The 26107-nt window shown below is 35.5% G+C and overlaps 1 protein-coding gene across 2 annotated transcripts in view; it reads right to left on the reverse strand.

The window, feature by feature from the left end:
• Positions 1–2712, reverse strand: part of eya1 (EYA transcriptional coactivator and phosphatase 1) — a 49669-nt gene extending 46957 nt beyond the window's left edge. Inside the window, exon 1 of one of the 2 annotated variants that reach the window (XM_060861973.1) lies at positions 2396–2712. The gene's annotated coding sequence lies outside the window, so the exon portion shown is untranslated. The remainder of the gene's footprint in view (positions 1–2395) is intronic. The other variant, XM_060861980.1, reaches the window with a different exon arrangement.
• Between the last annotated feature and the right edge of the window lie 23395 nt (positions 2713–26107).

Below are 26107 nucleotides of genomic sequence, written 5' to 3' on the forward strand. Positions count from 1 at the left end.
AATGTGCTTGACTATAAAGTCCAACAAGATGACAAAAATAAAATCAAATATATTAAGTAATACTGATATTTCTTTAAAAATAAAAAATAAAAATAAATAAATAAAAAAAATCTAACAAAAGTGGCCACTGTTAATAAGCAGGGAGTGTGCACGTGTTGTGTGTTAATGTACAGTACATGTGTTGTTGTGATTATTACATTGTACTGTGTTATTAATAGTGCACTTGGTGTAACGTCAGTAGAGCTGTGTGTGTGACTGTGTGTGACCGTGTGTGTGAGAAGTTGTGTGCGTCTGCATGTGTGACTGTGTGTGCGATTTGGTGTAACAGGTGATTAAAATGTTAATTCCTGTCAGATGTCGGTTGACGTGCAATTTGTCTCCCTCGTTTTTGTCCAATGTGACGTGCAGTTCACGTTAAATCCGTTAATAACGCTCACTTTGGGCCTCCAAATCACTTCCAGAAGGGTCGCTTCATAAAGTGCGCACTTCATCCCTCGCTCCCTACCGCAGTGCGACAAAAAAAACCCAAAACATACCCAAACGTCTCCCAGAGCATCTGAAAATATTCCTTTACAAAATCAATATGGAAACAATAATAAATGACAATTAAAAGTCACTCATAAAAATGTTTTCAAATAAACGAGTAGTTTGCTAAATGAATTGTTAGTTAATTGTTGATAGGGTTCATCTGGAATCAAAAAAGCGATCGGGATCGTCAAACAGACCAGTAATTAATGCTCGTCATTATGCAAAGAAGCTCACTGATTAGTGGGCAAGAGGCAAAAATAATTTGCATAAATCATGAATAATTAATCAGCTTCTTAACTAAATAACACACTGCTGTATTTACACAATACTGCAGTGCATTTGTTATAAAAAGCATCAATTAATGCTGCGTTTCCTCAACACACACACACACACACACACACACAGACACACACTTCGGTAAACAGTAGTCGCTGATCTCGCTTCAGTGCTTATGAAAGAGAGCATCGTTTTCACAATTGTGAGCATTATTAAAAACAAACACAGCAAGTCAATACTCTAAAACAAGCTCAAGGGTGAGGGGGAGCATTAGAATAATTTTTGAAAATAGCACAAATAAAATCTCATAGGAGAGAGAGAGAGAGAGAGAGAGAGAGAGAGAGAGAGGACCATTTACACTGTTTCAAATATTCAAATATAAAATTAACTATTTATTACAAATTTAAGCGAAGAAAAATTACAATTTTAATTTTTTTTTAAGTAAACAATTGTTACTATAATTTAGAAATATTTTCTGAGTTAAGATAATAAAAATGAAAAATGATACGAATGTTACGAGTTCAAAATTTTACACGGATATTTCATTCAAAATATATTTATTTATATTTATTGGATTTGTTTGTTTTGCATGTGCTGACAGCACTATGTTTTTGGAAATTGTAAAATGAGCTCTCAAATTTTATTATGATTAACTTTTTCTTGAAAATAAGGAAGAAAAAAAATCCTACTGTGAAAAACATAAAACAATGATACTGAATTTTATTCCATCTACAGATGCAGAGACACCAGAAATTATATATTATATTATTTTTAGACATCTTTTAAACTCATGTTAAATGTTATCTTTATTCTGCTTCGCTTTATATGCTGGATATAAATATGACATCTTGAATAAAACATGGAAAACATGTGAAAATCTATTTATTAGTATTAGTGTAATTTATTTCTTGTTAAAACATCTTTCTGTGTGAGATAAAAATGCTTCTGCGCTGAGAAAGTGTAAAAGTGTGTGTTCAGGTGAATTTTACTTTTAATTTTTAAAACCATAAATTGTAAATTATTTAATAGATCATGTAGAATTCAGTAGAATATAGAGGTATTCAGGCATGAGGTTGAATTTAATTTATTGTTTTGATATTTAGTTATTTTATTATTTTCTTCTACCCTTGATTGATTTTGTAAATTTTTACATTTTTAGACTTAAAATATTAGAGACAATAGAGATAAAATATTTTTGTGTGATTTTTGCAACATTTTCTTTTTTCAATTATTTGGATTTGTTCAAGCAAGACAGTCAGTATTTGTTTCTATTTGTTTGATAGGGTTTTTTTTTGCATTTAAAAATATTTTATGCAAATTACAATGACTAGACACAATACACACTCAGGATCTCACTATAGATGATATAGAAGTCTTTTTAGTACCATATTTAAAATATTTAATCAATTATTTTGTTTCTAAACCCTACAACCGTTCGAGTGCCAAATCAGTTTAGAAAAGTCAGTAAGTTCTCCTACATCTCTGTTTAATATTGAGTCTAACAGAGAAAGGCTTTTCTTTATATAACATAAATCATTTAAATGAAATTTCTGTGTAGAAATTATGCTGATTTAACAGAAAAGGTACTCACTGCAGTTCTGGATGAATCCTTGCACTTTTATCCCTCTTTCCGTTCCACTTTCTTCTTCCACCCGTCTGATTTTTTGTGTCCCCCGAACAAATGAAGTGGAGTTGCAGAATCTCAGATTTCAAAACTCGACAACAGAAAAAAAAATCTGCGACGTTTCAATGACGAGATGCAACTTTTTCTTTTTCATTTTAAGCCTGAAAAAGCCATGAAGTCCCCGTGTATAGCTCTCAAGAGACTGAGTGACTCTGTGTGTGAGTGTGTGTGCGTGTGTGTGTGTTTGTGTGTGTATGTGAGGGTTAGGGTAAGTGTGTGCCTAAGTGTGTGTGTGAGAGGAGAAGAGTGTGTCAGAGTCCACTGATGACTGCTGGAGGCAGTGGCTAGCTGGAGTCTGAGTGTGTGTGTGTGTGTGTGTGTGAGAGAGAGAGAGAGAGAGAGAGAGAGAGAGAGAGAGAGAGAGAGAGAGAGGGAGTGGGAGTGGTGAAGGGAGGGAGGGTTTTAAAAAAACAGAAAGTTGCCCTAACACACATATACACACATACACACACACACACACACACACACACACACACACACACACACACACACACACAGGAAGGCTTTAGGACAGAGGAGGAGGTGGAGGAGGCACTGGGGATTTTTCTTCACACCAGCCCTCCATATGTCATTCACTCGCTCCTTTAAGCCGTATTTCTCTCCTGTAGATTTTATCACTCCTCCTAAAACAATTCCTCATCCCTCGCTCCCCTTAGGCTGACACTTTTCCCTCCTGGTTTTAGTAAGTTTTCTCTTTTTTCCTCATGTTCACAGTGACACCCATTTCCCTGATCACCTTTTACATCTTTAATCATTGCTAGTTAATAATCAGGGATGATGTGACGATGTCTGGACCGTGTGATTATTATTTTTTACAGCTGAAATTGTTAGCTTCATGCTGTAACTGGTGTAACTGCTGAGAGAAGAAGACCAGAAGTTTCACTCACTGAAAACCTCACGTGTTATTTAGGAAATTGGATGCCATGGTTTCAGTGAATAGGAAGCTGGAAGCGGATACCGCGATGCACTGAATACAAGATCGAATCGTTACACACCCGGTATAAAGAAGCTCAATGGCAGGGTGGCGTTTAATACGATACAGCTAGGGTTTAGGGAAAATTATGAAAAAATACCCTCTGAAGCAAACTCTAAAGTCTAAATGTTCAACAGGCTACACTGGGACTACTTTTTATTTATTATTAAAATTTTTTTTTTAAATAAAAAAAACTTTTTACATTATTTATTTATTTATTTATTTATTTATTTATTTTCCTATTCACATCCAAACTCCTCAAAATCCTTAAAAACAGCATGAAACATAACATTACATCAAAACCTCTGACTCATATACTATGAATTATGTAAATAAATAAAACCTTATTTTAAAGATAAACACAGAAAAACGATTTTTAAAACGTCTCCTTTTTTTGCTCCCTTTTTTCAGTTTGATTTTACAACTAGATTTTAGAAATCAAATTTGGATCTCGTGAAGTTAAAACACTTCTCTTTGTAACACAGGCCACTAAATGCAATTAAATTCTTGTCAAACATTTCAAAACCGTTTACAATCACTTTTGAGTGCAAAACCAATTGGATTCGGACACTGTGACACTGTTCGTTAGAAATGATACATGATCCTATTGGATAAAATGGATGTGAATGAATATTCACGTAGACACATCGTAAATATAGAAACCTACATGAAGCTTGAATATATGACTGCAATCTTATACTGTATGTGCCACAATCAACATACGATCATACCATTACCACACACACACACACACACACACACACAGTGAGTTTTCCTTGTGGGGACCAGACCAATGTGGGGACCGGCCAAAATTGTCAGATATTCTTGTCCTTATAGGGATGTATAATTGGTCACAACCAAGTTATAAAAACATGCACACACACACTCACACACACACACACACACACACACACACACACACACACAAACTTGTCTATTCTGAGGACCTTTCACTGACAGATTTATTAATACAGATTATACTAGAATTGAACCAGTTTTAAAACTTTTCAGGGTTTTTCTTTTTCTATACATGCACATCTACCCTATACTTTCTATACTTTAATAAATTTAAGCACAGATCACACACACACACACACACACACACACATACACACACACACACAAATTGCTTTATTCTTCTGAAGACCTTCTACTGACAGAATGATTAATACATAATAGTTAATTCTGGATTATTATATTGAACGAAAACCTTAATCTCAGTGAAGCAACGTTTTAGAACTTAGAATTTAGAATTTAGTTTTTTTTTTTTTTTTTGCAAACACATATGCACACAGAGACACAGACACAAGCACACACACACACACACACACACACCCCAGAAGACATTATTATACTTCAATGGAAGTAAAGATAGATCTCACACACACACACACACACACACACACACACACACACACACACACACACAGACATTATTAAGCAAACACAGACAGGTTAATGATAACACACCCACACATACACACACACCAACTTATATTCACATACGTCATTGAAAGCAAACACAGTTTATCACTAATAGAATTACACACACACACACACACACACACACACACACACATGCACACACACTTTATAACAACACTGTTGGGATAGAAAAGGGTTCTGAGCTACTGAATAAAAAGATGTGAGTTCAAATCGCAGAACCATCAGAGAAACGTCTGACCCTCAACTGCTGCTCAAATGCTCACATGTCATCCTGTCTCATCCTTTGGGTGTCACCTTACACACATACAAACACACACGCACATTTAAGTTATTTAGAAAGGTGGAACTTTTCATACACTCATATGCATGTTACCATTAATGTAGTGCACTGGGTGGTCATAGAGCAACAGCAGGTTCAGTAGAAAGAGACAGTGTGTGCTTTTATTGTAAACATGCTGGACTGTGTGCCTGCAGGTGAGCACGCTGTTTCTCATTTCAGCCCTGCAAAATTAATCTAACGTATTTTCTTTATAACTCAATCGTCTAATAAATGCTGCAGAACTCTCAAGTATCTGTTCACCATGGCTGTGGGCTAAGAAGTGGCCAATCGAGTTACGATGCACACACACACACACACACACACACACACACACACACACACACACACACACACAATGAGCAGCTGTATGAAATTTACTTTCAATGTCATTTTGCAAGTGAGTTATTTTCAGAGTGTAATTACCATGAGTTGTTTATCTTCCATCCAAACACACTCATAGTTTTCATCCCTATCTTGTGAGCTAGTGAGCGATAAGACTCAAATGTAGTTAATGTAGTCAAAAGAATTTATGAATATTTGATTTTCAGTTAAACACAAATCGGTGGCTTCAACACTACAACAGTATAATTAAAGGAGGGCAAGAATCTAATTTAAATAAATTACATAAAATGCTAGAAAGGTGTATAATAAATTATATATAATAATGTCATTAATACCTTATCTTGGTGTATCTGTCTATATCCATGTGTGTGTACAGTATATTATAAAATTATATAACAATGACTATATAACAAGAAAATTATTAAATTATAGTAATATAATATAATGTAATATAATATAATATAATTTTCTGTTTTTTTTATCTTGATTTTGTCTAAAATTGACCTGAATAACAATAAGATGTTGATAAGTGATAAACTAATTGATATAAAAAATCCATATGGATTCATTGTAAGATGAGAATACACAACTACTTGGAACATAAAGAGTTAATATAATGGGGGCCACAGGTTTTAGTGGTTAGCACATTTCTTTGTCCTCTGGGATAGATTCCATGTTTCTTGTGACCCTGTGAAACATAAGCACTACAGAAAGTAGATGGATGGATTGATGGGTGGATGGATAATAGGATGGATGGATGGATGGATGTATGGATGGATGGGTAAATGAATGGTACGATGGATGGGTAGATGGAAGGATAAGTGGGTGGACGGATGCATGGACGGATGAATGTATGGACGGATAGCTGGATGGATGGACAGATGGATGAAGGGATGGATGGATGGATGGATGGATGAATGGATGGATGGATGGATGGATGGAAGGATGGATGGATGGATGGATGGATAACTGAATTATAAGGAATAATTTCTCTTAATCCTCAATGGATTGTCATGATATCACACTAAAATGGATTTTTCTCCTATAACAGCAAACAGTCTCACACTATTGCTGTAGTATGAGAGTCCCCTCATACTACAGCAATAAAAAATATATAATTCATTAATAAGCAACACACTAGCTTTTATTATTTTTACTACCAATTATTTTTCATTCAGTCAGGAAACATCATCAAGATGTCTTCAGGTCTTCACATCACATCACACACACAGACACACACACACACACACACACACACACACACCTCTCTTTTCTCTCTTATATCTAAGCACACAGCTGTATATTCTACTATGTCAGGAAACTTGACTTATCAGGTTTTATAAAGCCCTGACCCTGGAGACTCCTTCAAATAATCTTACAAAAGAATGAAAGAAAGAAAGAAAGAAAGAAAGAAAGAAAGAAAGAAAGAAAGAAAGAAAGAAAGAAAGAAAGAAAGAGTGTAAAAGTGTAGGAGGAGAATCCAGGTCATATTCCTATCTGTAATATATGAAAACTTCAAGCATCTCTCGCAACTTCCAGCATGAAACTCACCCATCATTTGTCATGTGTGGCTGTGTGTTTGGGCAATTTCCTCAGTAGCTATAAACATTTAAATAGTGAACATACAGAAAGTTTTAACATTCTAAACTTCTACGTGGTCATTGTCCTGGTCTTAACAAAGCTGCGTTGATGCTCTGAGCCTGACTTCAGCTCTAAATCACGACTTTGCCAAGAACTATATCAAGTGAGAAACCTGAGAAGTGCACTAAGATTAAAAGTGAATCCGTTCTTTATTAAGGATCATCTCTTACCAGGAGGCTGCAGACTGCAATTTAGATTGAATGCGTGGAGTTGATTAAGAAAATTATGTCACAAATGTGCAATTATGCAATGATTCATGCTTTGCCTACAGCTGAGCTGCCAAAGCTGCTGCCTACTCGCACCTCGTTAAAGGGATTCGGCTTTAAATAGCGTCTGATTGAGGTGAAAAAAACATCCAACGTCCACTGGGTAATTTCATTATTTACATTTTATAGAGTTCTTTTTGCTCAAGGTGTTAAAATAATACTCCCAGGTTTGTGCTATAGCTGCAAATTTAACTTCTGTACCAAGGGACCCATAATGGGCTACTACATATAACAGCGCTGTAAGTCAATCATTACAGCAATAACACACCAGGGTTTATCCTTTTATCTGTGTGCGCTGATAAAATCATAAAGTCATGCTACAGTACTAGACAGAGCTAGCTTTCAAACGAAAAAGTTGCGTATTACTAAATGATTATTTTTTTGTGCTCTTGGTGGAGTTTCATTAAATGGAAATTATTATTTATAAATGATTATTATTCATAAAAAAATTTGTTGGTCCAGACATGAAAATACCATGTGAAGCTCTTGCTTACTCTAGCTAATCTCTTGTCTGTGTTTTCATTAACTAAACACTCCAGTGCTTTGCTAATAAGTCGTAGCCTAATGGTTAGAGAGTTTGACTCCTAACCCTAAGGTTGTGGGCCGGCAATACCACGACTGAGGTGCCCTTGAGCAAAGCACCGAACCCCCCCAACAGCATAAATGGCTGCCCACTGCTTCGGGTGTGTGTTCACGGTGTGTGTGTGTGTTCACTGCTGTGTGTGTGCACTTTGGATGGGTTAAATGAAGAGAACGAATTCTGAGTATGGGTCACCGTACTTAGCTGTACTGTATGTCACGTCACTTTAGCCTTTAGCCTTTAGCTTAATACAACAGACTAGTAAAATCAGACTACCTAAATCTTACAAAAGTTTGACACAAAATGATTGTTTACCTTAAACAGGTAAATCAATTTAGAATTTATCTGGCAACAACTAACGTTCCAAATCAATACTTATGCACTATTCTACACCATTTTGTAGTACGGAAGAAGAAGTGCACTAAGTACCTCGATGATGTATTTATACAACCGTAATGTTGGACAGTTCATGCACACAATGGCCAAATCTTACTTAGCAGAAGGGGGTGGGGCTACCGTCTGGTGACGCTACATAAGAAGAAACTTTAAGATGGCGTACAAGACTCTTGGACAAGATATCTTACAAAATCTTTAAAATGTCCACACACATTGTGATTTATTCTTCAACATTTTAAAAAATTCTGAATATTCTGCTAAAGCCTGCAATTTTACTTTACATGCATTTGATGTCATTAGCTATTGACCGGGAAACAAATTATACTTTATATAATTATATAATTATACTTATATAATTACTGTGATAGTAAATAAAGTAAAATTCCATTTATGATTATATTAACCTTAAATTTCATACACTGGACAGTGTAGAATAGAGTACATAGTGCATAATGTAAGTGTAAAGTGTGTAATATGTCTTTTGGGATGCTACCTAGCTAGCAGAGTACAGTAACTTCTCTAATATATCAGAAATCCAAACACAATCAGAAGAATGTTATAGTTGTAAGTTTTTTATGTATTTTAAAAATTTTAGTTCTCTATTTACACTCATATACAGCTTCGCAACACACTTTTATATCTTTCCAGTTTGAATAAATCACTTTTAGGTTTGATGTTGATGATGAAGCACTTCTGTAAATCACTCTGGGTAACAGCTTCTGCCAAATGCCATAAATGTAAATGTAAATGATGATGATGCTGACAAGCTGCCACCACAAAAAAATAAAAGATCGAACAGTGTAGAAAGATGTCTAAAGTAAATTAGTAGCAAGTAACATGCTTTCATGTGGTGAAGAAAGTTCAAGCAGAGCCGCAGTTTTCTTTAAACAAACATTAGGTCTGTCTGTAGGCGGGGGTATTGGAAAAATATGCAAACCTCCTTGCCTCCACGCACAAACACAACTCTCTGAGCATTTAGACACACAACAGAGTTGTACAGAACATATGCTTTAGCAGAGAATTTGCATTAAAGCCAACATGCTGTTGGATTCATGAATTTGATTAGTCAGAAGGTGTTCACAAGGTTCCAGTTTTGAGATAATCCTGCTATCATGAATCTATGTCTTTATGATAGCAAAACACCTGGAGAATTTCAGCCAAGGCTCATAATCCTTCAGACGACACTTTACAGCTCTTTAGGGAAGAAAAGACTGAAACAAGCACACTGAGACTCATTACTCTAGTTGACATTAGGCAATAAAACATAAGTAGCACGGGTAGATGGAGGCATGGATGGATAGATGGATGGATGGATTGGTGGATGGATGGATGGATGGATAGATAGAATGAAGGCAATACAATCATACAATCAGAAAGGATAAAATGTCAGACAATACAACAGAAATGTGAACGTGGAAATATTTACAAAGCAAAATAAAGAAACCAATCAGTAAAAGAAACAATGCTTCAACTTAACTCCACCCATCAACATAACCATACCTGTTAACCCCGCCCTTCTACATAAGCCCACCCAATCTAACCCCATCCTCAACCTTACCACACCACTAAACACAACCCCACCTCTTAACCCCACCCTTCAACACAAACATACCCAGAAACACTATCCCATCCATCAATTATATTCCACCCCTCAACATAACCCTATTTTCAACTTAACCCCACCCCGCAACATAATTCCACCCCTCAAAATACCACTACCTCTGAACTTAACCACTTCCCTTAAATTAACCACACCCTCAACTTAACTCCACCCTTCAACATTACCCACGGCTTAAATCCACCCCTCTAAATAACCCCGCACAACTTAACTCCTCCCTTCAACTTAACCTCACCCTTAAAATAACCCCATTTTTAATTTATCCTGACCCCTCAGAATAACCCCACCCTCATCATTATACCACCTCTGAACAAAACCCCATTTTCAACTTAACACCAGCCCACAACATAAGTCCACCCCCCAAAATAACACCACCCCTCTACTTAACCACTCCACTTAACTTAACCACACCCTCAACTTAACTCCAACCTTCAATATAACCCCACCAGTCTACATTACAGGCAATTTAACTTCACAATCAACTTAACCACACTATCAACATAACCCCATCACTTAACATAAACCTATTTATTTTCCTGACAGCTCAACATAACTATCGCCCTCATCTTTATCCCACCTCCGAACATAACTTCGTTTTCAGCTTAACCCCATCCCACAATCCACCCCTCCACAAAACCACTCCCCTCACCTTAACCACTCCCCTCACCTTAACCACACCCCTCAACTTAACCCCACCCTTCAACATAACCTCGGTTATTAGTTGTTAGTGTGTGTTAGATAAAGAAATGTACTACACAGTATTAGTGTGTGTTAGATAAAGAAGTGTACTACACTGTATTAGTGTGTGTTAGATAAAGAAATGTACTACACTGAATTAGTGTGTGTTAGATAAAAAAGTGTACTACACTGTATTAGTGTGTGTTAGATAAAGAAATGTACTACACTGTAGTAGTGTGTGTTAGATAAAAAAGTGTACTACACTGTATTAGTGTGTGTTAGATAAAGAAGTGTACTACACAGTATTAGTGTGTGTTAGGTAAAGAAGTGTACTACACAGTATTAGTGTGTGTTAGATAAAGAAGTGTACTACACAGTATTAGTGTGTGTTAGGTAAAGAAGTTTACTACACAGTATTAGTGTGTGTTAGATAAAGAAGTGTACTACACAGTGTTAGTGTGTGTGTTAGATAAAAAGTGTACCACACTGTGTTAGTGTGTGTTAGATAAAGAAATGTATGTTGAACGGTGTGTTAAAGTATTTACTGTAGTGAATGTTAGAATATGGTTAATGTGTGTTATGATAGTGTGCTAGTGTGTGTTAGGGTGTAGTATTTTGGTGTGTTAAATTACATGACTGTTTTAGTGTGTGTTATAATGTCTAGTTCTATATCCATTCTATATGAGTATTAAAATAAAATTAGTATTTATATTAAGTAAATAAATCAAGCATTTTTATGATATTTCATTTTATAGTAAGTGAAGATGCAGTGAATTTAAGGAACAGATAATCTTTATAAACATTTTTAGATCCAAAATATGCCTTAAAACATGTACGTGTTTGTAGCACAGCCATCAAAGTGGATAATTTGTTGTCGCTTTTCGACCCTGGCTGCTTTTTAAGGCTCCTCTGCTGGAAGCTGGAATTCCTAAACGAGAAAGAGTGCGTTTAGAGCGCACTAAATTCGAATCAGCTGCACCCTAAAATACCAATATGTTTGGTAATAAATTTCCTGGCCCACTTTGCTAATGACTCTAAAGAACATTTGCTGTTCACGGGCCGAAACTGTGGCATTTGCAGCTGCCTCGACCACTCGGGGCGTTTCGGGCTCTGTCTCATTCACAGGACACTCAGACACTCCGGCGTTTGGATTAGTTTAAGCCTGAATTCCCATTGGAGGGGGGAGGGCAAGGGTTAGGAGCCATGTAACAAAAACACATTAGGCAAATGTCTGATTAACCCTTTATGCTCTGAAGCATAAAGTTTAAATATTTAGTGGAAGATAAAAAAATCTAATTTCCAAAAAAAAAAATTTTAACAAATCCACTTTTATCTGAAAGATTTTAACAAGTCAATTAATACGTTAAACATAGCAATTCCCATGTATAAGACTTTTAGAAGATTGTTGTAGGACACATTTGCAGAGATTTTTACTCCTACCGAGAAAGCAGAATAGTGGAGATTAGAAATTCCACAAAAACATTACTCTAGATCTGAGAGGAGCTCAAACCAAAAAGGGGGAAGTCGTCCTCTTTTGGTTCGCAACGGATAGTGGGCTTAAAGTAGGAAGAGTCCAGAGAACAGAGGACATCATCTCATGCTGAGAGTAAAGATCCCTGAGTACTGTCAGGAAAAAACGATTTGACATGTACAACCCAGATCCTTTAGTTATAAGGATTTAATATTAAGAACAAGCACTTACTTTTATATAAAATCTATATGAAGTTTCTTACCTCCTCGAAGTTGATTATTTTCTAACCAATAAAATAACATACTGAAGTATTTTACTCCTCTTATACTACAGCATTCTTCAGATTACTATTTTTGTATTTATTTGAGGCAAGACACTACCTCATATTCTTTATCTATTTCTAGTTACACTCAATCCTGTATGTTCCTGTATTCTCTTGCATTATAACAACTACAGTCTAAACCCTCATTCCTTCACTAGCTTCCTTTTTTATTCAGAAAGTCAGAATGTTACAAAGCAGAAACCCCTCTGTCGTAATGTCCTGAAGACTTTCCCATGGAGGAAAACCTACTGACTGTTAAACAAAATTATACAACTGACACAAATGTAAATTTTTATCAGGCTTGCGTCATTTTTAGAAACTGTATCAAGACCTTCTGTCCAATCAGAGTTGAGAATGCAATACAATTTATAAGCAAAGTTATTATTATTTGGAAACAAACACTCAACATTGTGATTTTTTTCTTGTTAGTAAAGTTAGAAAGATATTATGCGATTATGATTGTTTTGCCCTTCTTACTGACTGACAAACCCGGATCAGTGTGTTGAGGTATTATTTCTGCACTGCAGCGGATATTATTACTGTAAATAACGCAGCATTCCAGCACTTCATATTTAGAGCTGATTATGTTTCCTATTTCCTATTTGAACTCAACTGTTATTTATGGCAGAAACATATAAAGCTTCCTACTTACCAGGGGCTATTGTTGTAAGATAAGATAAGATAAGATAAGATATATTGTATGTAAGATCATTAAACTCAGAACTACTTTACTTGCAGTGAACAAAAGGGCACTGTTGCTTCCAAACTGTAGAACATTTTCCACAAATTTTTTTCATTTATTTTTGTTCAGTATTTTGCCCAATTTGCTAATACTATGTTATTTTAATTATTTATTTTATTACTCAAATTATTATTTACAAATTGTCTTATTCAATTATTATAATATAATAAAATAAAAAATATATAATAATAATAATAATAATAATAATAATAATAATAATAATAAATGTGGACTGTGTGCTTCCCAAACAATACACACTAGAGACACTAATGGTCCCTGAAAATGGGACCATTAGTAAATGATGATCTATTAAACTATACAAACTGTACATCAAATCTATATCAAAATAATGTGAAAAGAAGAAGGAACACAGTCTCGTTATCATTTATGCTCTTTTGTAGAAGCAGACTATCCAAATAGAGTTTCAAAAATCATCTTATGAGAGCTTGTGGATGAAATTCTTTTAAAAAAAAAAAAGGTTAAATAATGATTGACATCATAAGCCCTAGATGAGTAAATTTAAATGGGGTCCTGGAATTATTTCCTATGTTACACATGCTCCTCCGTGACTTTATTTCCGTTCGGGTTGGCCATGTCAATGTTTTTCTCAGACTTTCTCTCAGAGAAAATTGCAGGACGAATTATCTACACAGCTCTAGCACTCATCTGATCATTTTGGTCCTGTCTGGATACTCAGTGATCTTCTACACAGATGTCACCTCATGTCGGAAAAAATATGTTTGACTTCTGCTACTTGCCAGATTAACTCCTGTAGCATGCATCAGTGACATGCCCACGGTTTTTAAACACTTCAAGGCATGAACCAAAAAACGGATGCTTTTCATATACTTTGTAATTATTGTTTGTTTTATTGTATTTTTGCTTCGATCGTTGACAAACTGAAATAATAGCCAGCACCTCGACGTCCCCTTGAGCGCAATGTTGTGAATGGAGCGCGATTATATGCTCATGTGATGCAAACATCCTGGTTTGTAGAAAATAAAATCCACAGAAAGTTCTCCTGTGGACATTTTATTGCCATCCAGATGTGAGATTTCCGAACAGTGATGTAGACTATCATCATTCAGTCATCTTCAGTAACCACTTTAATCTGGATGCAGAAAAACTCTTTGCATTAAAAACCAGTGCATCATAGTGCACCATGTACGATCATTCACACACTTATGTATGCCCTGAGGTGGGAGGAAACCTGAGAACCCTGAGGAAACTCACAAAAACACAGACACAGGAACGAAACACTGTCACTGAGTTTGGGTCAGGATCAAGTTCAGGATACTGGAGCTATGAGACAGCAACTGTACACCATGCATAAATATAACAGTATACATTATAAAATCATGATAATTGATTAAACTTATTGGCTTACTTGCTTTTTGTCTGTCTCCTAGAGAAGACAGCGTGTAGGTGATGAGACACCATCAAGGTTTAACCAAGACTTTTCTGTGACAATTCCATAATTCTAGGATTCTATAGGTGTGGATTTAAACATTGGCCAAATAGAAGTGTATAATAGAAATAGAACTATCAGTACAGTGGGAAAGGGAATAAATAAATAAATAAATAAATAAATAAATAAATAAATAAAATTATGGCAGAACAGTTTAACAATTAGATTTAATAAGACATAACATTTTAAACTTTATTTACCATGTTCATTTAATGCATCTCCATTTATGGCAAAATAATTATTAATAATTAATCATTGATTCTTTATTAATCACTATTAATTATTAATAGCGTTCCACGATTTGGGATCAAATAGAGTTTTGTCCAGAACAGACAGGGTTAACAGAACGAAAAGTAAGGACACATCATTTATTAATTCCTAAACTCTGTTCGTCAGAAACAATCCATCTGACACTGTAATTTATTCCAAATCTGAAACAAAATGGCTATTTTTTCCCCCTCACTGTTACATTCCTTTAAAATCTAAAGGCTCAGCCACTGCTAAAGAGAGCACACTGGAGCAGGGGTAAATCAGGCCAGAGCTGTTTATTGCTGGTTATTTCCTCTCATCACTAAATTAGTGTGGCTGTTGCTACAGGCTTCCTTCCTCTTCTGCTCACTCCAGAATTAAGGGGACAAGACGAGGCAGGAGGCTAGCTATTTGGAAAGCAGCCCAAACTACTTAAGGATGGTGACGTTTTGCAGAAACAGGTGGTGCGAGTGACATAATATTGGCTCCAGTATGAAACACTGACATATTACTGCGTACCAGGCTGCCAGGAAAAGTAATTACGCTGTCAATATGAACAAGTACTCAATATATACGACTGGAGTGTTTCCTAATAAATGGTTTTGAAATCAAATTTTTATTGGATTAGTCTTGATTTTGATGCCACTTTTTTTGTCACTGAGTCCAAACTTGTCCCATTTGGTCAACGGCGTAGGATGAGGAAGCTATTTATGTTCATACACTCTTAACTTCTGGCCCGGAATGCTGTTGGAGCGGAATGCCATTCAGAATGCAGAAAATATATTTAGTTCTCACCAACAGACGGCGAAAGGCACCAGCGTGTCTGGCTCAGCAGGGCAACAGCTACTTTTGTCACGGTGTGAACTTTCTTTTGCGCTAATCTGCTGCTCAGCTTCTTCAGCCCAATTAAAGACTTGCATCCAAATGTTCCAAGTCATACATGAAGAAGGTAAGAAACGGTGACATTGTCACAGGAAATTTGGAACGGATACGTTAAACAGTGTGTACATGGTTTTCTGATAGCGCCTTGATTTCTTCAAGGTTCAAGATTCTATTCTTGTCTCTGCATGAAACATTTGTAACTGTGTAAATAAAGTCATCTTCATTCGATATAAAGGTAGCATAAACTTGCAAATGACCAGATTATGATGCGATTTGCTTCCTGCTCGATTCCTCATACACAAAGTAAATCTGAAAACCAATCATGTGTCAGTGACGTCATATGTCAGCGACAGTAATGACAGTGACATAACCATGTCATAAACCCCTGAAGTCTAATGCTCTCATAAGTCATCGTAACAATTGTTGTCCAATATTTAAAATGATTTTGTGTTACATTTATTTGTAAATATCATGTCACCTGTCAGGAGAAATAATGTGCTTATTGTGTGCTTAGCTCTAGTTCATATGTGCCATAGGAAGCTCTTTTTTTAACACAGTGACAGATATATCTGTCAGATATAATAATGACATTGTTGTATGGAGCAAATAGTAATACCTGTAATTACCCTGACACTATAATGACACAATAATGATCTGTAAAGTAAAGCTGCCACATTTAAACCATCTCACACACTAACCCAATTTTACAAACAACACAATGACGACTGTTGTCTATAGCTAAAGGAAGCAAGACTGATTTTAACTATTTTTCCACTCTACTATAGACCTATGACACAATAACCATATTTTTTTCTTTAGCTTAAGTAAAGGGGTCCATTTGAACTCTCTTACCTGCTGGATTATAGTAACATGACGCAATAATGACATTTGTTTCTATAGCTAATTTAACATAACCTAATAACAGTCTAATGACAAACACAGGATATTACTGTATGATGCGATTTTGTTATGCATAAATAAAGCAAAGTTTTGAACTATTTTTCTCTATAGCTAATGAAAAAACAGCTCATTTTACCTATAGGAACACTGCAATGACAATCACAGGACACTAAAATGTCCTTTTGTGACTGTCAGACACGACGAAATATTTACATATATTTTAATTGTTATATATTATAGTAATTTTGATCAATAAAAATATCAGAAAGTAAAAAAGTCTTAATAACACAAAGTGTATAAATACTATCACTGAACTATATTATCACAAATGTCAATCACAGGACACTATAAAGACTGTAGCTAAAGTAAAGCAGGCCCTTTAAGCTATATTAACACTCTATAACTGACTCGTGGCCAGTGGCGTCTCAGACAGTTAAGGCTCTGCGTAGCTGATCATAAGGTCAAGGGTTCAAGCACCAGCACTTCCAAGCTGCCACTGTTAGGCCTTTGAGCAAGGCCCTTAACCCTTTCTGCTCCAGGGTGCTGTATCATAGCTGACCCCGTTCTCTGACCTTAGCTTCCTAATCTGGGATATAAGAACAAAAGCATTTCTCTGTGCTGTAATGTATATGTGACAAATAAAGGCTTCTTCTAAGATGATGTTTATTAAATCTTTTCTAGTAAGTCGGACTAGAAAGAAAAGTGACACTGTGGCTTAGTGGTTAGCCGCATACCTCAGGGGTGTTGCTGGATGGTTCCTGCCCCTGTGTTAGTGAAGTTTATATATTTGCTCCATACTTCAGGTTTCCTCCAGGTACACCAGTTTCCAAATACTATATATGGTAGGCTGATTGGCATCTCTAAACTGTCCGTAGCGTCTTAATGTGTGTGTGATTGTCACTTGCAATGGGTGGGCACCCTGTATAAGATGTCCAGGTGTATAAAAAGGGATCCTAACTGAAGTATCTTCAGATGTTCATTGAGAACATTTAACCCCAGGCACAGCTCTTTCTGCATACTGAGTAGTTTTGCTATGACCGCTCTCTTAGTCATACGCACATTAAATAATTAATAAACAATAATAATAAAATATCTCTGTGTAAATTGTGTTGCTGTATGGCTGAAAGGAGCTTGGCTCGATACGAGAGCAGCTGCACTCACCCACATGTCTTCAAGCAGTTAAAACAGGACCCAGTAAGAACAATAACTGCGTTGGCTGAATGGTGGAACCACATGCAAGTGTTTACTTGCAGCTACTAAGCAACTGATGTCTCACTGTTTGTCCTGAGCAATGTTTAAAGCTGTTTAGCAAAACCCTGTTTGTCTGGCTAGATCAGTGTACAATTGTTGGATGTATGTGTTGTCTGTTCATTTCAATTGCAAGACCGGTTCCTTGTAGGCATTTGTAATTGTAGTAGCAATAATAAAAATAATAATAATAAAAATAAGTAATAGAACAAAATGTGTGTATGTTGACTTATGTCAATTTGTTTTAATGCTAAAATAACAGGAATGAATGAAAAAGCAAAGGCCTGAAATATACAAGCTGTATGGAAAGCAAGCTGCAGCCAGGAACCAGGAGTCCTGAGATTAAAAATATAGACGTATAAATAAAAGTATTCACTAGAGTTAAGATTCCTCTCCACTAAGCTAAAGCACTTTCCGTCTGATTTATTTTATTTTTAATCATCTTGGAAGCTCGTCCTTATTAGAGCTCCATTGAGATAATAAAGCACTTACCCTGCAGGCAGGCATCTTTTTTCCTCTGACAGTAATTTACATATGATTTATTTAGAGAACAAGAGGCTCGGCTAATTTTATTTGGAGATTTTCCTTTGTTTTAGGAGTCATTAGCAGCTTAGCCTAATCCGATTTGGACAATTTCATCAAGGCCATTTTGGAAAACCTCTCAGAGCTCATCAGAAAGATGCATTTATTGCTAAGTGTGCTCTATTGCATTAACGCACAATAAAGCGACCAGGGACTCCTACAGACGTTTGAGCGGAATCCAGTTAACACTCTGCCAATTCGTTTTTTATTGGGACGCAATCAATTTTTATTCATTTTAAAACCGAAAGGCTTTCTTTCATTGTGTGCCATCTCAGGCTTATTATCAGGATAAACAAATTACTCACATTGTTTGCGCAAAATGCTAATGTTTATGGTGGTGACTTCCTATTTTAAAAAGGGCGGTCGTGTCTGCATATGCTTTATACGCTTAATGGGATTCACAGGCCCTTTCATATTCAGCTGAAGGAAGTGGGCAAGTTCCTGGACGTAGACTGAACTGTGCTCGTGTATAATGTATCACCTTAAAGCCTGCTTCCTTTCTCTATTTCACAGCAATGAATACTATTTTGCACACTGTAATATAATGTCATTAATTTGTTCACATCTTTCACCAGTGTTCTTTGACCTACCAGTCTCATAGTATTTTTTTTTTTCAATTAAAGCTAATTCTGTTATTTTTACGAACACAGTAAGATACACTGTACTGTATTACTAGCTAACGCAATATGCTCATGTTTTGAACAATGTTATGTAACATTTCAATTGAAGCCTGTATTATCTTAACTTAAACCACAGCGCTGTTAAATCTTGACTCTGATTGGTCAGAAGGTCCTTATTAATTTTCTATTATATGTTATTATATTAGGGCCATATATCAGTAATAGGGACTTTTGTAGATGCTCCAGTGACATGATAATCACTTAAAGAACTAGAACAATTGAGAGGCTGATATTAAAGTGTGGCTCCTACAACACAAGCATTAATAAGAACTAACTTGCACATGAAATTGATCTACTAATGGTTAAAAAGTATAAACTTTCCACTACTAATAAAACATCGTAGAATGTGCTGTTATTCAAAAATAATCAACTTCAGCTGGCAACAGTAACTCTAGTAAATTACGTTTTTTCTTCTGTTTCCTCACGCAGAACTTTAGTGCTAGAAGAAAACACCGTCAAATTTTAAATACTTATAAACAAGCATATGGGGCATCTCAAAAAGCAGAAACGGCATCAATTACTTTTAAGATAAAAACATTTGTGTTTAAAAATAACTAACCGTTTTTGGGGTATTTTTACTTCATTCTGAACATTGTGCTTCTAGTATTCTAGGGAAAAACAGAAATGTTTATGAAACGCTACAATTTTTTAAAGCACTGAGTGTCTCCTTTCATATGAGCTTCATATTAACCACCACTGTGGAGTTTGACATGACAAAGACATTCAATGCTGAACAGGGACACAAACAAACAGGCAGAAATTCCATTTCCTGCCTCGCTTAACAAGAGTAAATCTTCCCAGAGCTTTCCGTGTGATTATTTTAATAATGTTAAATATTTATTTGTTTTTTTGCATTAATAATTTAAGAAGTATATACATACTATATTTCTATATTTCAGGCTTAAGCAGTAACAGCCATGTGACCGATTCATACAGATATGTAATATTTTTCACATAGTAATGCTATCTGTTCCAGTTTAATGTTCTCAGACAGTCAAATATTTCTCCAACATTCCTCACTGCGAGTCTTCGTAAACCCACCTGTGTTACGGTATAATCCGGTTACGGTGAGTGTGTGAAGAACCTTTAACACACTCGATATCTGAGTGCCTTCAGAAGCACATTAGATGTGGATCAGAGACTCAAAGGAATACTTAAGTGCTTCTGAAGACAAGACACACAAAAAGGCTCCAGCACAAAGAAAGCTTCCTAATGGCTCCCACAAGGCTGTGATATCATTTCGATTTTTTTCGCATCCGATAGACGAAGTTTTTCTCCTCTGAGATTCTCCTAGAGGAACTTTCAACCTGGGTGCAAAAGTATTCACACAGTATTCCACAGCCAACTACTCTGTACTCTCTGTCTTTCTGTCCTCGTGCGTGATTTTGATTATAAGGAACGCAAGATTGAACCATATAGATTTCCAACACTTCCTGAAAGAAAGATCTCAACAAATTTTCAGAACTTCCAGTAAGTGTTGCTTTCCACTGTACACTTTTCAGCACAATCACAAAAGAATTAATTGGGTGAGAATCACAAACATCATTTAATATCAAGTTTCACCAGTGGCCAGTTTCGTGCTTTAGTGACCAAACAAACGCGATTTCTGTCATAACAAATTTGGACCAAATTGTTGCAGTACGAATGAATCAAAGGTAAAATATTGATCACCATATAATGCGATTTATACAGAGTTTCATTTTCATTTTGAGTACTTGGAATACATTGTGATGAGCTTAGCAGATGATAATTTGAAGCTTTTTTGATGTCTGAAAGTTTTTGTTAAAAGTGACGGCTGCTGCAACACATTTGTACGCTACGGTTAGGAGCACTGGATGACACTCAAGTCATGGAATAGCTACAAGATTCAGTATCGGTAATACTGAAACAGACTGAAGTCTTTTTAATCTCTGGTTAGTTATTAGAAGATCTTTATCTTACAACAATCTGACATGGAGACAATGGTGTCATCGTACAGATCATCATACACACACTACATAGCCACTTTGTCCAGATTCTTGAAACCTAGATTCACTAGTTTACATCTTCAGCGTCCCGCAGTGACAAAGCGGCCAGCGATCATTCATTTTCAATAATAGCTGCTGACTTCCGGTGAGTAGATGTGGGCATGTCCATATCAGCAATGTGACAAAGTTGAGAACAGTTTAACTTTATGCAAATATTGAACAACTCTGTGCAGTGGCCGAGACTAATGAGAGCACAGTAGAGCGCATGTGATCCGTGACAAAGAACACACAATGCTTCTCCTTCATCTCATATATGATGCAGATAAACACCGGGGATGTTTGCATCCAAATGGCAAATCTCCTACTAAAGTGTTTCATTTAAGACAATATTCTAGGTATGGAATAATTTATTACACTGTTATAAATGTATCAACCAAGTACAGTAAATAATAATAATAATAACAACAACAATGATAATTGTTGTTGTTATTATTATTATTATTATTATTATTATTATTATCATTAGTAGTAGTAGTAGCATTATTAGAATTGATTTTTTTTTTTAGAAGTGTTCACTTTTCTTTTCTTTTTTTTTCTTTTCTTATTTTTTCTAAATGCTTTCAGCACATTGGCGAGATGACAAGTGATCATTGATCTGTCTTTACTTAGAAGGAGCCGTATTAAATAATGTATGGCTGCTCGTGCATTAACCTCGGCCTGCGCGTCCTCTCGCTCCATTAGCGTGATCTCTATGGCCTTTGAGATCCTCAGGCTTTCATTTAATTAAATTGTCCCATAATGAAATCTCCCATAACGAGATTAATTTTAATTATTCATCAACGGACGATCTGAGCAAGAAGGGCTCATTAATAATGCACAAGGTCAGATAAACATTTTTCAATTCATTGCCTTCTGCTTTTGTTAAAGGTGCCATTTATTAAGAGGACAGTGATGGAGGTCAGAGATAAAAACACATACCTGTAGGCAAACTAATAACTGACAGGACTCAAATACCCATAATGCATTTCATGCCCTGAATTATAGAAGGAATGCAGGGATTCCAAAAGACTACCAATATTGCAGATGAACCAAGAAATAAACTTAATTCATTTTATTAACCAACAAACCAAAAAAGTTAAGCTAAATTTGGACAGATTTACACAAAGTTAATTGTCATGTCTCAGTGAATAAATGGATTCTGTGTTATGTGTTATTATCCGTACAGCAGTTCATTATCACACATTAGGGCTGAAAGTGAGTCTTAATTGTGTTGTAAAGGCTGAATTTGGATAAATGAATGGCATGAAGTTGAGTGATGCTATGACCAGTGTCAGAAAAACAGGGAACGGGAAGTTAAGTGAAGAAGAATTGGTACTGAACAATGAAAGCACATCTCTTGTAAAATGTGTTGATCGGGTGGCTTTTAAAATTAATAAATAAATACTAAAAAAAATACTTAAAAAAGTAATTAAATAAATAAATCAATTAAGCTTATATTTGTGGAGTCCGGGATATTTTGCGAAGCTGAGTCTCTAGTGCCATACACTGCACTATGCAATTCTGTGATACTGGGCAAAAATAAAACTAGATGATAATCAACATGATAATTCATTAACAATGGTGCACATTGAGTGGCAAACCTAATTATGTTTTATATTAACTCTAGAAAATGTATTGATATATATCCTTATATAATATACTATATGCTTGAATGAGACTGATAGTGTTGGCCAGTGTGGCCACAGATTACTGTTCTTGAATGAAAGATGTGGATCTCACTGGATCCCTTTTTCTGTAGCCTATCTACCTCAAGAATTGATATAATGTGCATTCTGTAATAATTTGTATTGTTTTTTTAATAATTTGTACCCTGCAGCCTCAGATTCAGTTCACGGCTGACAGAGCTGGAACCTGACATGAGGAACCTAATGCTGTTGTCCATAGGGTTTGATGAATAGTGTATTCTGAGATGCTTTTCTGCTTATCGTGACTGTAAAGAGTGGTTCACTGAGTTCCTGTAGACTTTCTGTCTGTTTGAAGCAATCTGGTCATTTTTTACTGGATGATTTTCTGTTGTTTTTTTGGCACACCATCCTGAATAAACTGTGTAGAGGCAGTTGTGTGTGAAAATCCCAGGATATCAGCAGTTTCTGAAACACTTAAACCAGTCTGCCTGTTACCAACATCCATGCCAAGGTCAAAGACACTGAGATCACATTAACTGAAGCTCTTGACCTGTATCTCAATGCTCAATGCCACTGTGTATGTCTAATCACATATTATGTCCATATCATTCAGCTTAAGTGATATGTGATTTGATTCAAATGTACGTTTAATTAACTGTTACACTTTAAATTAGTAGCCACTGTCGTCAGTAATTGCGCAATTTCTGTCACAGTAACATTAACGTATAAAACAGTACAAAGTGTATTTAAAGGTAAGGATGAAACTATACAACTTTAAAAATCTTTGCAACTCTGCTGTATATATAACAAATGTGCTTAATAAAGAGACGAATGTCCATGCAGGCCCCGTCAATAACATATTAATTATTCAAGCCTGTTCAGTGAGATAGAGTTTCCGCTAACACGTAATTTTGGAAATTGCATAGTCATCATGTGATTGGTTCATGATGGTAAATTGGGATGGAGAAAGTTCCAGTATCGTATATCGTGAAGTGAATCAAACTGAGTCCAATTTAGTTATAAGCTTTTTCATCACTACTAATGGATAGTGGGATGTTTTCTTGATGTCACTGTAGAGTAGTGCACTATTTAATGAGTCAAAATGACTGCAGAGGGGTCAGAATGGATTTTTTTAAAGAAATATTGATTTATTATTTGCTATAATACATTATACAAGTTGTTTGTTTACATGTAAGGAAATGCTACACTCCATTAAAGAGAATTCTGTTCATATTTCAGAAAGAAATATAATCTTTGAAAAAGAGGATACCTGTTTTTTACATTTAATGTGTAACTTTAACCTGGAAAAAGCACATATAGTGTATGAAGAAATAATATAGAAATAATAGAAATAATTAGAAATAATAAGACCTGTACAAGCAAATATAAAAATATTTAGATGAATATAGATTGGTGGTAGAACTGTCTGAACATTGTGAATAAAACTGTGCAAACATGCGCAATTTGTGCAATCCTTTCAATATGTACTGTGCAAGAATTCGTCTGAGGTATTAAGTGTGGAAAATTCCAGAAATTTACAAGCTCTAATCCGAAGTACCATTGATTATTTTAAAGATGCACTTTTTTCACATTTTCATATATATACACTGTGTGGGTTTCTATACTGGCTGAAAGGCTGAAGTCAAAGACTGCAAGTGAGTCTTTAAGTTACATTTCAAGACAATTGCTAAAAGAATAGAAAATAAAATACCACTTTCGTAATTGCACTACCTTCTTGTTTTTTTTTCCCCTGTGGAGTCTTTTACATAAAGAAATAAAGAACGGTGAAGGAGTCCACTCAGGATATTATGTGAATGTAACATCTGAACATAAAATGTTTTCAAAAGAACAAATAAATGCTTATTACATGCAGAAATTCCAATGAAAAGCAAAACCGAATGAGTGTGCCATTGTTTTCAGGCCAAACAATCTCAGGTGCTGAGGAATGAATGAACAAAACCATAAATTACCTCATTTGCCCTCTCAAGCTCCCCTCCCCCACCCACTCTCTTCAGGTAAATGGGCTCTAATTGGCCAGACAGGTTTTACCTGTATGACATCCAAAACCTTTGCTGTAGCCATGGCAACGGGAAGTTTTCTGACCTATAAAAAGTTGCAGGTGGTGTAACTGAAACTGGGCTGCGAGTGTTTCCACGCTCCGTTCTATTTATAGACAGGTCAAGCTGTGATAGCAGCTTAAACTGGGTATACTTTCTGCGCTGTTTACATTCTCTACTCAGACCAATCGCAAAGTAAAAATAGATTTCAAAATGAATATATAATGCTTTTACTTAATGAGTTATGATAAATTAGTTTATAAAGAAAAACTGCATTTATTTCTTCAGCTATCGGAAAACTAAACAGCCAACTTGTGTTTCTCAATCGATTAGTGCACAGATAATTATCAAGGAAGCCATACATTTAACATATAATATAGATTTTTTCCACTAGTAAGGTGATCACTAGCAGTCTAGCATATTTAGCCTAATGTCAGTGCTAGAAGTCAATGAATATGTTAGTTTATGTAAGGGTTAAACTGAACATCTTGACATTTCTATGAGTTTTAACAATGTGTTAATCAGTACTAATAATGTATTGTGGTAAACCAGAAGCTCTAAGCTTCCTCTTTTCAATAGCAACATTAGCCTCATAGCAGCATTTCTGGAAAGAGAGACATTGTCTACTAATTTTTAACCAATTTTTTCTAACAGAGCTAAATCTACTGATTTCGTCAGCTCTTAAACTGTCATTGACCCCTTGTTATTTTTAAACTTTGTGCCATGAATCAAGTCATTCTATATGGTACCTTTAACACTTCACACTCATGCTGAGGAAAAAAAACGTTTGCCTCAACGTCTTCACTGTCTCGTAAAATGAATAGCATTCCACACTAGCATAATCCAAGTGCTCCAAGTGCTCTCACTTCATAATCCACACTCTCTCTCCCCCACCCCCCACCCCCCACCCAACACACACACACACACACACACACACACACACACACACATGCACATATATATATATATATATATATATATATATATATATATATATATATATATATATATATATATATATATATATATGTATATATATATATATATATATATATATATATATATATATATATATATATATACATATATGTATATATATATATATAT

The sequence above is a fragment of the Tachysurus vachellii genome, chromosome 25 (assembly GCF_030014155.1).
Source record: "Tachysurus vachellii isolate PV-2020 chromosome 25, HZAU_Pvac_v1, whole genome shotgun sequence".
In the NCBI taxonomy this organism is placed as follows: Eukaryota; Metazoa; Chordata; class Actinopteri; order Siluriformes; family Bagridae; genus Tachysurus; species Tachysurus vachellii.